Source organism: Nyctereutes procyonoides, unplaced genomic scaffold (genome assembly GCF_905146905.1).
Source record: "Nyctereutes procyonoides isolate TBG_1078 unplaced genomic scaffold, NYPRO_anot_genome, whole genome shotgun sequence".
Lineage (NCBI taxonomy): Eukaryota > Metazoa > Chordata > Mammalia > Carnivora > Canidae > Nyctereutes > Nyctereutes procyonoides.
The window spans coordinates 51,134,416-51,149,142 of NW_026575133.1; positions in this window are offsets into that span (position 1 = coordinate 51,134,416).

Consider the following 14,727-nt stretch of genomic DNA (forward strand, 5'->3'; position numbering starts at 1 on the left):
CGCTCATTACATCACATGCCCTCTTTAATGCCCATTACCCTGTTACTCTCTCTCCTCACCCCCCCCCCAGTTTGTTTCTTATGATTAAGAGTCTCTTATGGTTTGTCTCCCTCTCTGATTTGGTCTTGTTTTATTTTTTCCTCTCTTCCCTTATGATCCTCTGTTTTGTTTCTTAGATTCCACATATGAGAGAGATCATATGAGAATTGTCTTTCTCTGATTGACTTATTTTACTTAGCATGATATCTTCAAGTTCCATCCACATCATTGTAAATGGCAAGATTTCATTTTTTTTGATAGCTGAGTAGTAGTCCAAAGTATATATGCACCATATCTTATTTATCCATTCATCTGTTGATGGATTTGGGTTCTTTCCATATTTTGACTATTGTGGACTTTGCTGCTATAAACATTGGGGTGCAGGTGCCCCTTTGGATTATGATGAGAACTTTTAGGATCTACTCTACTAGCAACTTTCAGATATACCATAGAGCAGTGTTCATTACGGTCGTCACGTTGTACATTCTGTCCTGAGTCCTTATTTCTCTTACAACCGAAAAGTCTGTACCTTCAGACCATCATCCTTCAATCACCCCTCTCTCCTCACCCCTAGTCTCTGGTAGCCACAAATCTGATCTCTTTTTTTACAGATTCTGCCATAAGTGAGATCACACAGGATTGGTCTTCCTCTGTCTGATTTACTTCACTTCACTTAAGCTCCTCAAGGTCCATTTTTTTCCCCCTTTAACTGAAATATTGCTACTTTCAACCAGTTATCGGTCAGATTTTATGGACCTGGCCATCTTCTCTCTTTCAAATGACTACATACCTCTGATGTATTGTGTGTAGGTTTTTGAGTTTAGCACTCAGAAGAAAGCCAAATATTCCTCATGGTTAAGGTGGTGAGAAGCACCCTCCTGTAGCCCCCAAGTACTGACAGCAGCTATGAGTCAGGCTTCTGGAGAGACAAGTGTAGGAATTTTAGTTTTACCTTTTTCTCCCCGACCCTCTCAGTGCTGTGGTGTCTAGTACAAAGAGCTTAGCTTATAGCTTTTTCCAGGGTGAGGCACCATGATCGACTTCCTCTTGTTTCCATCTTAAGTTTCTCTGTCTTCTATCCCCCAGTCAACAGGTAATCATGCATTTTGTACCAAGCAAAACTCTCCCTAGATCCAGCTCCCCTTACATCATGCTTGGTTTCTCTTCCCTCTTCACCACCAAACTCCCTGAAAAGCAGAGACTAGACCTGTGGACCTCAATGGTCATCACCAGCTCCACTGCCTATTAAGCACTTGGAAGATAGCTAGTCTGAATCAAGTTGTGCTCTGAGTATAAAATGTGCACCAATTTCAAAAACAAGATGAAAAAGAACGTAAAATATGTCATCAATAATTATCTTGGAAAAACTGAAATGAATAAACATACATATTACTAATATTAGCTTTACCTGTTTCTTTTTAGATTCTTTTTTTAGAGATTGATTTGTTTATTTGAGAGAGAGAGAGAGAGAGAATGCAGGGGGAGGGGCAGAGGGAGAGAGAGGATCCCGAGCAGACTCTACGCTGAGCCAGGAGCCCGAGGAGGGGCTCCATCCCACGACCCTGAGATCATGACCTGAGCCAAAACCAAGAGTCAGACACTCAACTAAACTGAGCCACCCAGGCTCCCCTCTTTTTACATTCTTAATGTGCCTACCAGAAAATTTAAAATTACATATGCAGCATGTGTTGTATTTTTATTGGGCCGTGCTGGTCTAGACTCTACTTCAGAGTGTTTAAAGACTGTGGCAGATATAAAGCACTACGCTCATAAAATAAAAATGGGCTTTGAGTCTATGGAAGAGCTTTTGTTCTCAAACCATCATTTACAGTCAGCTTTTAAGTAAGGGAATGGAGAGGTTGTGACATGAGAAACTGTGAGGGAAATGACAAGGTACCCTGTTTAGCACTCCAGGAACTTGACCCTGAAAGAGCAGTGATGGTACAGCCAGTGCTGGGTCAGGCTTTCTGTCTATCATGACACCAGAGCAAGCCCCGCAAGAAGCTGTGTGAGGATGTGCCTTCCTGGCCACATAGTGCCCTCTGTGACTGTGCAGGAATGCCCACATCGTGCATTTGATGCCCAGGGTGGAGCAGGAAAGAGCAGGAGGCAGCATGTGGTTGCTGGAAGAGGCCCAGGCAGCATGGGAAGACGTGGGCTCTGATGCTAGCTTGGCATGACCTTGGGTCCGTCACGAAGGTCTCTGGGTCTTGTTCTTGGCACAGAGCAATCGATGCCCGGTAGTGCAGCACCCACCCTCGAGTTCCCGCCTTTCTGCCTCATGCTTGGCACCTGGGAGGCTGTGGGCAAGTTCTGGCGGTCTCCAGGCCTCAGTGTCCTCACCTGTGAGGTGCAGACTATGGTAGTCATGCCTTCTGGAGTGGTGTAGCATCCATGAGCTATTCCGCGCACAGGAAGTGCCCCATCCATGTTAAAGCAAACAAACAGAACTGAAGGGCCGAGGGACTGCGAGGCCGTGCAGTCCGACTCTCACCCGGCCTCGAGAGCACCCTTGGATTTTCCCTGATGTCCAGCCACTGCTGGCTCACTGCCAATGGTGGAGGCTCACTGTCTCCCTGTTTCCTTGTTTGTTCATTTAATTTTCTTGCTGTGGTAAAATATATAGAACGTAAGACTTTCCATTAGGGATACTTAAGCACATTAAGTATATTCACATGGTTGTGCAACCTTCCCACTGTTGAGCTCCAGGGTTTTTCATCACCCCAAACAGAAATGCTATACCCTTTCAACAATACCTTCCCATTCCCCGTCCTCCTTCCCGCGCCCAGGTCCTGGTAACCACTGTTCTTTCCGTCTGTAGGATTTTGACTACTTTAGGTAATGGAATCCTCCAGTGTTTGTCCTTTTGTGACTGGTTTCTTTCTTTCTAGATTTTATTTTTATTTATTCATGAGAGACACAGGGAAAGAGGCAGAGACATAGGCAGAGGGAGAAGCAGGCTCCCTATTGGGAGCCTGATACAGGGCTTGATCCCAGGACCCTGGGGATCATGCTTGAGCCAAAGGCAGACGCTCAACCACTGAGCCACCCAGGCATCCCTGTGACTGGCTTATTTCACTCAGCTTCATGTCTTCAAGATTTATCCACATCGTGGCCTGCGTCAGAATGTCCTTCCTTTTTAAGGCTGAGTGATATTCCGCTGTATGTATACACCACATTTTGTTTATCCATTCATGTGTTGATGGATCCTCGGGTTTTGAATGGTACTATCAACTCCTCCACACTGTGAAGTGGAACCTGCCTTTCTGTGAATCATGCCCATCTGCCCAGCTCTACCTTTGGGGCCCACAGCCTCCAACTGACCCCCTTCCCACAGGAATCCCAGGGTTTGAAGAGAAGTCCTGAATCTGCACTGCCAACTCCTCAAAGGCTAAGCAATCTCGGACTAGTTCATAATTTCCAGATGCTTTGCCACTGTGGAGTAGGTCATTAGACGCACTTCAGTTAACTGATCTCCTTCTCAACTGGAATTATCCGAAACTGAGCTGACTTCTACTCTGTTTTGGGACTACAACCTCTGTTATCTCTTTACTAACATAGCCGGAGAATGCATTGCCTTTTTTTGGGCAGCTATATTTCCTTGATTCATTTATTGGACGAGTTTTATTGGGTGCCTTGTAAAGGTGAGGCAATTCAGGGCAGTTGTTTGGAACTTGAGCTCCAGAGCCAGACGCTGTAGGTCAGATTCCAAGATCCATCCCTTACTAGACGCCATTGGGCATATTTCTTAACTTCTCAGAGCCTCAGTTTCTTTGTCTACAAAATAGGAGTGATAATAGAAGGCACCTCATTGGGTTGTCCTGTGGATTAAATGAATTAGTGCACCTAAAACATTAGAAGTGTGCCTGGTGCTCCATAAATGTGCTATTTCTCTGCTTGGGGCACCGTGCCCAGTGCTGGGGGCACGGTAGTTGACCAGGCAGACCAGCTCTGGGCTTTTTGTGGTTTGCAGTCTAGTGAAATGGTTGGACAAGTAAACCATTACATGACAACTAGACTTTATTCATGGGCAAACGTGTAATTAAAAGATATGTTTTTTAAATATAAATAAACCCCAGTTGTCCCACAGTGTATTAAATCTTCTGATGAGAAAATTACAGGGAGATATGGGAGCACAAAGGTGTGGCACCTAACTCACCTCCATTCACACTCACTTATTTCTGTTTTCTTTTTTCTTTCTTTTTGAGAGAGAGAAACAGTGTGCGAGCTAATGGGGGCGGGGAGTAGAGGGAGAGGGAAAGAATGAATCCCAAGCAGACTCTCACTGAGCAAGGAGACCAATGGGAGGCTCCATCCCACGACCCTGAAGTCATGACCTGAGCTGAAACCAAGAGTCGGATACCCAACCCACAAAGCTACCCAGGCAGTCCCAGACACCCACTCATTTCTTTTTTTTTTAAATTAATGTTTTCAATTTAAATTCAATTTGCCAACATATAATATAACACCCAGTGCTCATCTCATCAAGTATCCTCCTTAGCTCCTGTCACCCAGTTACCCTATCGCTTACCCTCTTCCGCTTCTGCAACCCTTTGTTTCCCAGAGTTAGGAGTCTCTCATGGTTTGTCTTCCTCTCTGATTTTTCCCACTCAGTTTCCCTCCTTTCCCATATAATCCCTTTCACTGTTTCCTGTATTCCACATATAAGTGAAACCATATGATGATTATCCTTTTCTGATTGCCTTATTTTACTCAGCATAATACCCTCTAGTTCCATCCACGTCGAAGCACATGGTGGGTACTTGCCCTTTCTGATGGTTGAAATGTTCACTCATTTCTTAAAATTAAATACTTATTAGGTTCCTGTCATGTTTGAGGTACAGTTGTAAACTCAGAATTATCAGTGGAATAAAACAAAAATCTCTCTCTTGAGAAGCCTACAGGGTATTGGAGCGAGACAGACAATGGTGTAATGAATAAAACTATAAGTAGTGAAAGTCATATTATGCATTAATACATGATAAATACAACTATATTGTCTATGGGCAGGTCATATTATGCATTAATACATGATAAATACAACTATATTGTCTATGGGCAGGTAGGTCTGGCATGATTCTTGATAGGCAGAGTGTTCGATGTAAATAACAATGAGGACTTTGGGATGACTCCAAGGTTTTTGGCCTGAGCTACTAGCTGTCAAGGTGTGTGGGATCAGGATGGCTTCCCAGAGGAGGTGACATCTAAATGGGGATTGGAAGGACAAGTGGTGGCTATGCAATTGAAGAGAGCCAGGAAAAGTGCTCTAGAAGCAGGAGCTTATGCCAAGCTTATGGGCAGCTACAGTCATGTGAAGACTCAGCAGTTCCGGAGGGCTCTATCCTTTTTTTTTTTAATTAATTAATTTATTTATTTATGATAGTCACAGAGAGAGAGAGAGAGGCAGAGACACAGGCAGAGGGAGAAGCAGGCTCCATGCACCGGGAGCCCGACGTGGGATTCGATCCCGGGTCTCCAGGATCACGCCCTGGGCCAAAGGCAGGCGCCAAACCGCTGCACCACCCAGGGATCCCCCGGAGGGCTCTATCCTGTTCAGCATATCCATGCTGTTTAGGATTGAAGTGTAATATTTTCTGTTTTTAGAGATTTTAAAAACAATCTTGACTGTTAGCATTCTGGGAAGCTACTCCTCCTGGTATTGTGTCTTCTAAGAGGTTGATAAGTCTGTCTTCCATGACTTTTTCTCATAGTTGATTAAAAAAAAAAATAGTGGAACTGAACCTGGCCAAGGTCAGAGTCCTGTGTCATGCCTCCCTTCGAGCTGATACTGGTCCCATTAATCAACCCTCAGGGAACAACTACAGATCAACCCGACCATATGACAATATTACACAGCCCCAAGAATCAAATTAGATAAGACATGTCAAATTGCTAGAAAGTTCTCCAGAGTGACACAAATTGCCAATGTTTACTATGACTTGGCCACGAATTTCTGGGAATGGAGACACACATGTGCTAAGTGAGCAGGCTAAGTGTCACAGAGCAGATGAGGGAAGGATTCCTGCCCGTTCGAACGTGCTACAGTAGAGCGTCCCTCCCTTACTTGTGCCAAGCTGATCAGTTTGGACAGACTGCTATTGCTCTTGAGGTCACTTTTGTGCATGTGAAGCCAACGGTGAAAATTTGAATTGATCCTGTTTATCACAACATTGAAATGAAGCCTATTAAATTTAGCAAGTTGTGTTCATGCCCTGATTTTATACACTTGCATTTATCAAAAACACTTTGGTAAACATGTTATAGACTTGCCTCTTTTGGGGGGAAAAAAAAAGAGAACACCTAAAAAGCGGAATTAACTCCTGCCTAAGAGAAAGCCTTTGGTGAACGTAAGTATGCTATGAAATATGTCCATGGTTACAGTAATAGATGACAAACTTTTGTCAAACATTAAAGGGGAATTGACATTTTGAACGCACACACACACACACATTGCTTTATATAACTTCTTTTTAAACCCTATGATGTAGGAATGCCCGTACTCATTTAATAATTGAGAATCTAGACTCAGAGATGCTAAGGAAATTTTCCAAGCATACTGCTAGGTGTTAAGTGGTAAGTGAGCACTTCTGATTACAAAGTTCACCTTTTCTATTGAGCTCTGCTTCCTCCTCGGTGGATTGAGCACATATTTATTGCTTTCCTGTTATGAGCCTGCTCTGAACTAGGTTCTGGGGATAGAAAGGAGTTTAAACCAGGAGCTCTGCCTTCCAGGGACTTAATATCTAGAAGGGAGACCAGGGCATGTACCGAAACGAACCATAGTATGAAGTAGTAAATAGTGAATGCCATGTGGGTTATGTAGCAAATGAATCCTAGAAAAGTTCAGTGACAGAGATGTGTGTGGGCTGTCAGGGTCAGGGAGGCTTCCTGGAGGAAGTGACATTGCATTTAGTCATTCACATCTATTTAGTGATAGCTGACTCTGTGCCAGTCATATTTCTAGGCACTGGGGACACGGCTTGGAAGATGTGACACCCAGTGTCTGTTTTCTTGAAGCTTACAGTGTGTGAGCGTGTGTGTGTGTGTGTGTGTGTGTGTGAGAGAGAGAGAGAGAGAGAGAGAGAGAGAGAGAGAGAGAGAGACATATGGGGGAGGGAGAGAGAATAAACTAACAAACAAGATAATTTGAAAGAACAATGGGTACTACACGTTTTTTAAAAAGTGACTTGGGGGATCCCTGGGTGGCTCAGCGGTTTGGCGCCTGCTTTCAGCCCAGGGTGTGATCCTGGACACCCAGGATCGAGTCCCACATCAGGCTCCCTGCATGGAGCTTGCTTTTCCCTCTGCCTGTGTCTCAGCCTCTCTCTTTCTCTGTGTCTCTCATGAATAAATAAATAAAATCTTTAAAAAAAATAAAAAAAAATAAGTGACTTAGGAAGTGACTGAGTGGCTCAGCCGGTTAAGCGTCTGGCTTTGGCTTAGGTCATGAGCTCAGGGTCCTGGGATCAAGCCCCAAGTCAGGTTCCCACTCAGTGGGGAGTCTACTTTTTCCTGCACCCCTGCCCCTGCTTGTGCTCTCTCTCTCTCTCTCAAATAAATAAAAATGTTTAAAAACTGACTTGAGGGGCAGAGTGCCTGGCTGGCTCGGTCAAAGGAGCATGTGAATTTTGATCTTGGGGTCTTGAGTTCAAGCCCCATGTTGGGCTTAGAGTTAACTTAAATAAATAAGCTTTAAAAAAAAAAAAAAGGACTGGAGGAGCACCTGGGTGGCTCAGTGGTTGATCATCTGTCTTCCACTCAGGGCATGATCCGGGGGTCCTGAGATCAATTCCCACATCGGGGTCCCCACAGGGAACCTGTTTCTCCCTCTGCCTGTGTCTCTGCCTCTCTCTCTGTGTCTATCATGATAAATAAATAAAGTCTTTTAAAAAAAAGTGACTGGGGACTGGTTTGGATTGTTTTATTGAAGGATGAGACCTTAATGCTAATAGTGAAAGACTAAGAAGCTGCCCATGGGAGGAGTTGGCAGGGGGAATGGCAGGTCCAGAGCTCTGGGGAATACGTGGCTGGAGCCTGGTGTGCAAGAGTCTCAGAGAGTGGGAAAGATGAGATGGCTAAGACAGGTGGAGCCACACCACCCGAGCCCCCGGAGAACCAGCTCTGGAGGGTCTGGCTTCGTTCCTAGGGCAGTGGGAATTCCCAGGGGGCTGCATGTTCCCTGAAGAATGGATAGCTTGCAATAGCAAAAAGTAGTCTAGCTGTGTGTAGGGAACTTGAGGGTTCCACTGTTCCTAACTGGGGGATAATCATGAGGGACAGGAGCAGCGGTCACCCTAGATTCAGTTCTAACGTGTCAGGGTAGGAGGAGCCCTTCACTGGATTTTCCCCACCCCTGGTTCTCCATATACCTCACTTTTCTCTGTGTGGAGGGCGAGAAACAAGATTAGTAGGATATTTCAGCTCTGGATCTATCATCAACAAGTCCCATCCATCCATGAGGAAAGATTCTATTTTTCCACCAAAATATACAAATATTTCCATATTTATAGTTATGTATTGACTTATACATGTGGAAGGGTGTAGAAATCATAAGGGTCCAATGAATTTGCACAAAATGAACACACCTGTGTGCCAGCATCCGGGTCATGAAACAGAACACAACCAGAATCTCAGAAGGGTAACCCTGTACTGATTTCTTTTTTTTAATTTTTATTTACTTATTTATTATTATTTATTTTTATTTTTTTCCCCTGTACTGATTTCTAACACTAACGAGTAGCTTGTCTGTTTGGGAGCTTTATATAAAAAGAATTACACTTTGTATTTTGTGTCTGGCTTCTTTTGTTCAATATCACATGTTTGAGATTCATTCATACCGCTGCCTCAAGCCAGACATCAGACATCATCCAATTTTACTGCTGCATAACGTTTTTCCCTCGTGTGAACATGCTACAGTTGACTTACCCATTCTGCTATTGATGGACATCTGGGTTGTTTCCATTCTGGGGCTGTTGTGAACTCTGTTGCCAGAAGCATTTTTGTAAAATTAGAAAATGTGCATGTTATATATTTTGGAAACAAAGTACATGTTTTTGCTGGGTAGATATTAGGAGTATTGCTGGGTTAGTAGATACTGTGGACGGTTTTCCAGATTGGTTGTATCGGTTTAGTTAGTTTTAAAATCCAGACTAAAAATACTCCTTCTGATTATGTTGATCAAACACCTTGGTTTTTGATAACCTATCTTGGCTAGGCAGATTTCTTGGGAAAAACAGCTACACAGCACACTGCTTACCCAAATTTTGTGAATTATTACATTTAGAGTAACTTGAGAAGGATATATGTCTCATAGCAAGTGAGACTCTACTAATTAACAAAGCAGAATTAAGGATTTTTTAAAAAAATAATTAATTGATTGATTTATTTGAAAGAGACAGAGCAAGAGAGTTAGCACAAGCAGGGGAAGGGGCAGAGAGAGGGAGAAGCAGACTTCCTGCTGCACAGGGAGCCCGATGCGGGGCTCGATGCGGGGCTTGATCCCAGGACCCTGGGATCATGACCTGAGTTGAAGGCAGATGCTTAACCAACTGAGCCACCCAGGTGCCCCTGGAATTAAGGATTTCACAGTTTATGTGAGGTAGAATTTTCCCATAGACTGGGGCTTTAATTTAGGGAGAGGTATCTTCCAGCCCATTCTAGCATGGCCAGATTGGGAGTCTGGATATTGGTGCTCTACTTCCCAACAGTGTAGCTGAGGGGTTTGGACTGGCTGGTCTCTGAGGTCACTCTCAGGGCTCTTATCTTCTACTCTCTATTTCTGAAAGGGACAGTGGAGATGAATAATCCAGTGGTTACCATTGGTTAATACTTCTCCTTGATCAGACTCCAAGTGCTAACTCAACCCCTGCTTTGTTCACTAGTGACCAGAGCATCTCCGTGTGTCTTTCACTTCTTAATTCACAATTGCTCTGCAATTATTCCTCAACAGTAGCTGAAAATGAGTCTGCACCAAAAAGACACCTGTGACCAGAGGTCAGGAGAGACATGCCATGCATAATAGGATACTATGGACAGAGGAAACAAATATGAAACCCGAATGAAAAATCCCAATGGTGGTGCTCCAATTTGCAAATGAGTTGCTTTGCTCAAGGACAATTCTTGGAGCAGCAGGTATTTACTTAATTGATCTTGGTCTGTCTCCAAAGCACATGCTTTCTATTTCTTCTATATTCCCTTAAAGAGCACCTCTTCTTGGCTCAGTAGCCTATTTGAGATGTTTGAAAATGGTCATTACGCTGTCTGAAGGATCATGAACTCTTATTCATAAGGCCTGGAGCTCAATGTAAAACTCACATGTGGAATTTGGCAAATGTGGCCATGTGCTAATGTGCTGTGTCAGGTAAACCTGGCCAGAGTGGAGGATTGATGACTATTGATTTTTATAGAGCAGCCATCTGAGATATGACTAATATGGCAGCAATAAAGGAGTCTTATCAGCCTCAGGGTTTATTTCAAAGGTGTGGAGTGAAAGAGTACTGAATGAAACACCTGGGTTTTGATCCCAGTTCTGCCATTAACCACTTTGTGTCCTTGGACAAGTTAGTTTACCTTTTGGATCTCTTTTTGACATGTGAGATGAGACTTAGAGACTAGATCACAGTCTAGGTCTCTTCCAGTTCTGGGGCTTGGCAACTTTATGTTTCTAAGAAAAGTAGCAACCTTCGGTAGCATTTGTGACATGTCCTTTGGAAGAAAAGAAAATGCCACTTTTTTCTCTTCTTCACGAACTGTATTCAGAGCCTTGGGATCTAAAGTGCAATGTGCTTTAATTTTCTGGAGATCATGAGTCTGCAATATTTTAATGTTATATAAGAATACGGAGCTCTTTGGAAAGAAATGCTTACACCGTTAACAAATATTGGTTGCTTACTCAGGTTACATCCTCAAGGAACTTAGATTGTAGTGGGAGAGCTAAGACATGGCCACTAGAACTGTAATGCAAGGTGAAAGGTAGCAAGATCCACGAAGGAAGCATGAAAGTGTGACAAGGTTCAGCTCACTTCTTCCGGGTCAGATAAGGCTTCATGAAAACAAAGCCATTTGAACTGAGAAATGAGTACCATTTCAGCAGGTGAAGACACGGAGAGCCCTCCCTTAGAAGAGGGTGTAAGGAAGGGACAAGGCCATAGGCTGACAAAGTTTGGGGGCTGGCTTTATGTAGAGTGACCATGTGTCTGAGTTTTCCTAGGACAGTCTCAGCTTATATTTTCTGTCCTGGTGTAATTATTAACAGCACCCCCTTTTTACTCTCAAAAATCTTCGTAATTTGGATGATAAACTATATAGTCACCATAGTTATAAGTGATGCTCTCTAAGAGGCCAAATCATCACATGGCTAATAAGATCTTCGAGGAAGTAAAGGAGTGTTACTAAACAACTAGTAGGTCAGTGAAGAAAGCAAAGAAGAAATCAGAAAATACTTTGAGACAAATGAAAACAGAAACACAACTTTCCAAAATCTTTGGGATGCAGCAAAAACAGTCCTAAGAGGGAAATTCATAGTGATACTGGCCTACCTCAAGAAGCAAGAACAATTCCAAATAAAGGATCTAACTTTACATCTAAGGGAAATAGAAAAAGAACAATAAACAAAGCCCAAAGTTAAAAGGAGGAAATAATAAAAATTAGAGAGGAAATAAATGAAATGGAGACTTAAAAAAATTGAAAAGGAATGAAACTAAAAGCTGATTCTTTGGAAAGATAAAAAGAAATGAATAAACTTTTAGGCAGACTCATCAAGAAAAAAGAGAGAGGGTTCAACTAAATAAAATCAGAAATGAAAGAGAAGTTACAACTGATGCCACAGAAATACAAAAGATTGTAAGAGACTATTATGAATCATGAAATGCTAACAAATTAGAAAATCTAAAAAAGTGGATAAATTCCTCGAAGCATGCAACCTTTCGATACTGAATCACAAAGAAACATACCCTTCTCAAATTATTCCAAAAAATTAAAGAGGATGGAATGCTTCCGTCCTCATTTTTCAAGTCAAATATTCCCTGATACCAAAACCAAAGATAACACACAAAAAAGAAAATTACAGGCCAATATCCTTGATGTAGTTGCAAAAATCCTCAACTAAATATTCGCAAACTGAATTCAGCAATACATCAAAAGGATCATAAACCATGATCAAGTGGGATTTATTCCAGGGATGCAAGGATGTTTCAACATACACAAATCTGTCAAGGTGATACATCATATTAACAAAACAAAGGGTACAAATCATATGATTGTCTCAATAGATGCAGAAAAAAAAACATTTGACAATTTGTCAAAAACATTTGACAAAACATTTGTAATCCTTTTGTAATCCTTTTATGATTACAAAGTCTTAAAAAAGTGGGTAGAGGAGGAACGTACCTCAACATAATAAAGGCCACCTATAAGTGGAATATAAGAAACAAACAAAACAGAAATAGGCTCAAAGATATAGGAAACAAACTGCTGGCTACCAGAGTGGGAAGGGGAGGGGAGCAGGCAAAGTAGGTGAAAGGGATTAAGAGGTACAAACTTGCAGTTATAAAATAAATAAGTTATGGGGGTGTAATGTACAGCATAAGGAATACACTTAATTATATTGTAATAACTTTGTATGGTGACTAATTGTAACTAAACTTACTGTGGGGGTCATTTCGTAAAGTATAAAAATATCAAATCACTGTAACATGCACTTGAAACTAATAAGATATTATATGTTAATTAGACTTCAATTAAAACTAGGAGGAAAGGGACACCTGGGTGGTTCAGTGGTTGAGCGTCTGCCTTCAGCTTAGGATGTGATCCCAGAGTTTCTGGATCGAGTCCCACATCGGGCTCCTTACGAAGAGCCTGCTTCACCCTCTGCCTGTGTTTCTGCCTTCTCTCTGTGTCTCTCATGAATAAATAAATAAAATCTTAAAAAAAAAAAAACCTAGGAGGAAAAAAAAGGGAGTCAGGAATGACTTTACGCTTGCCAGTTGGTTTCCTGGTAAAATACAGATAAAAATGACATTAGAAGGAGTTGCCAAAAAAAAAAAAAAAAAAAAAAAAAGAAGGAGTTGCCAATTAGTAGGAAAGATCATGAAAAAAAAATGCGGGGCTGAGCAGAAGGCAGACGCTTAACCAACTGAGTAACCCAGACACCCCAACAAATTGAGTTTTTGATCAGAAAGATAGAGCTGGAGGGGGCCTGTGCACCACTGACTCCACCCCCTCCTTTCACAGGCAAAAGGAATGGGGCAAAGGACGTTAGTCAGGACAGGAACCCAGGTCACCCGCCCCCCTTTGCAGCTCTTGCCTCTCTACCTCACTGTATTGAGTTGAATAGCGTTCCTCCTAAATCCACGTCCGCTGAAATGGGACTTTATTTGGAAATAGGGTCTTTGCCAGATGTAATCAAGTTAAGATGATGTCATCCTGGCATAGTATGGGCCTCTAATCCAGTAAGACAAGTGTCCTTATAAGAAGAGGAAAATCTGGACGGTAGACATGGGGATGCGCGTGGTGAACACAATGTGAGAGTCGAGGCAGAGGTTGGAGTGAAGCATCTAGAAGTCAAAGAACATCAAGCATAGCTGGGAGTCACCAGAAGCTAGGAGGAAACTAGGAGGGATCTTCCCTTGAGGCTTCGGTGGGAGCGAGGCTTTGCCAACATCTTGATTTTGGATCAAGATGCCTCCAGAACCTCCAGAGAGTTTCCTCCAGAACATCTTGATTTTGGATCAAGATGCCTCCAGAACCTCCAGAACCTCCAGAGAGTTGCCTCCAGAACCTTGAGTATAGATCTGTTATTTCAAGCCCCCGTTTGTGGTATTTACTTATGGTAGCCCGGGAACACTGAGGTGCCTTCTGAGGTTTCAGTTCAGGTGGAGTATTCAGATGGCCCTGTCTGTGAGGCATGAGAAAATGTGGGGCCCACGTGCAGGGGAATGGTCAGGATTAAAACAGAGCCAGGGGTGGTGATGGGGATGTGGGAATGGAAGACAGGACCCAAGGGAGGAATAGAAAGGGGCTCTGAGGAGAGTGTGGAGAAGTAAGACAGGAGGCAGACATCACTGCTGGAAGTTCAAGAAGAGAGAGGAAGTGAGGGAGGAATTCCAGAAGAGGCAGCGGTCAAGAGGTCAGGACTGGCCCCAGCTGATTTGGCATTGAGGTCACTGGTGACCTTTCCAAGAGCTCCTTTGGAAAATTGTAGGGGTTAGAATCTGGCAGAGGCTGCAGGGGTGAGGGCGTTATGAGTATGGGAAGATGAGGGGAGATTACTCTTGGGGATGAAGGGAGAAACCGGGCAAATAGCTTAAAGCGTGGAGCAGGGAAGAGGGATTTTTTTTTTTTAAGCTGTGGAGAATCGAGTGTATTTTTGGAGAAAGGTGAGGAGAGGGAGTAATCACAGATGTAAGGGGTTGTGGTGGGTGGCTAATGGATGGCCCAAGGTCCAGCCATGCAAATACACGGACATGGTGCCTCTCACTCAGAATTTAGCTAATGCTTTGCCTCCCCAGGGGCGTCAGTACTCCTGTGCCAATCCTGGAGCCTTGAGCCCTTCAGTAGGGGATGTGCTCTTGAGTGGAGAGGGCATGGCAGCAAGGCAGAGAGTCTGGGTCCTGATGTGAGGAGGGGGCAGCTGGTGTCATTGGGTCTCATCAGGGAAAGTGCATGGGGGCAGCTGCAAAGGTGGATGGC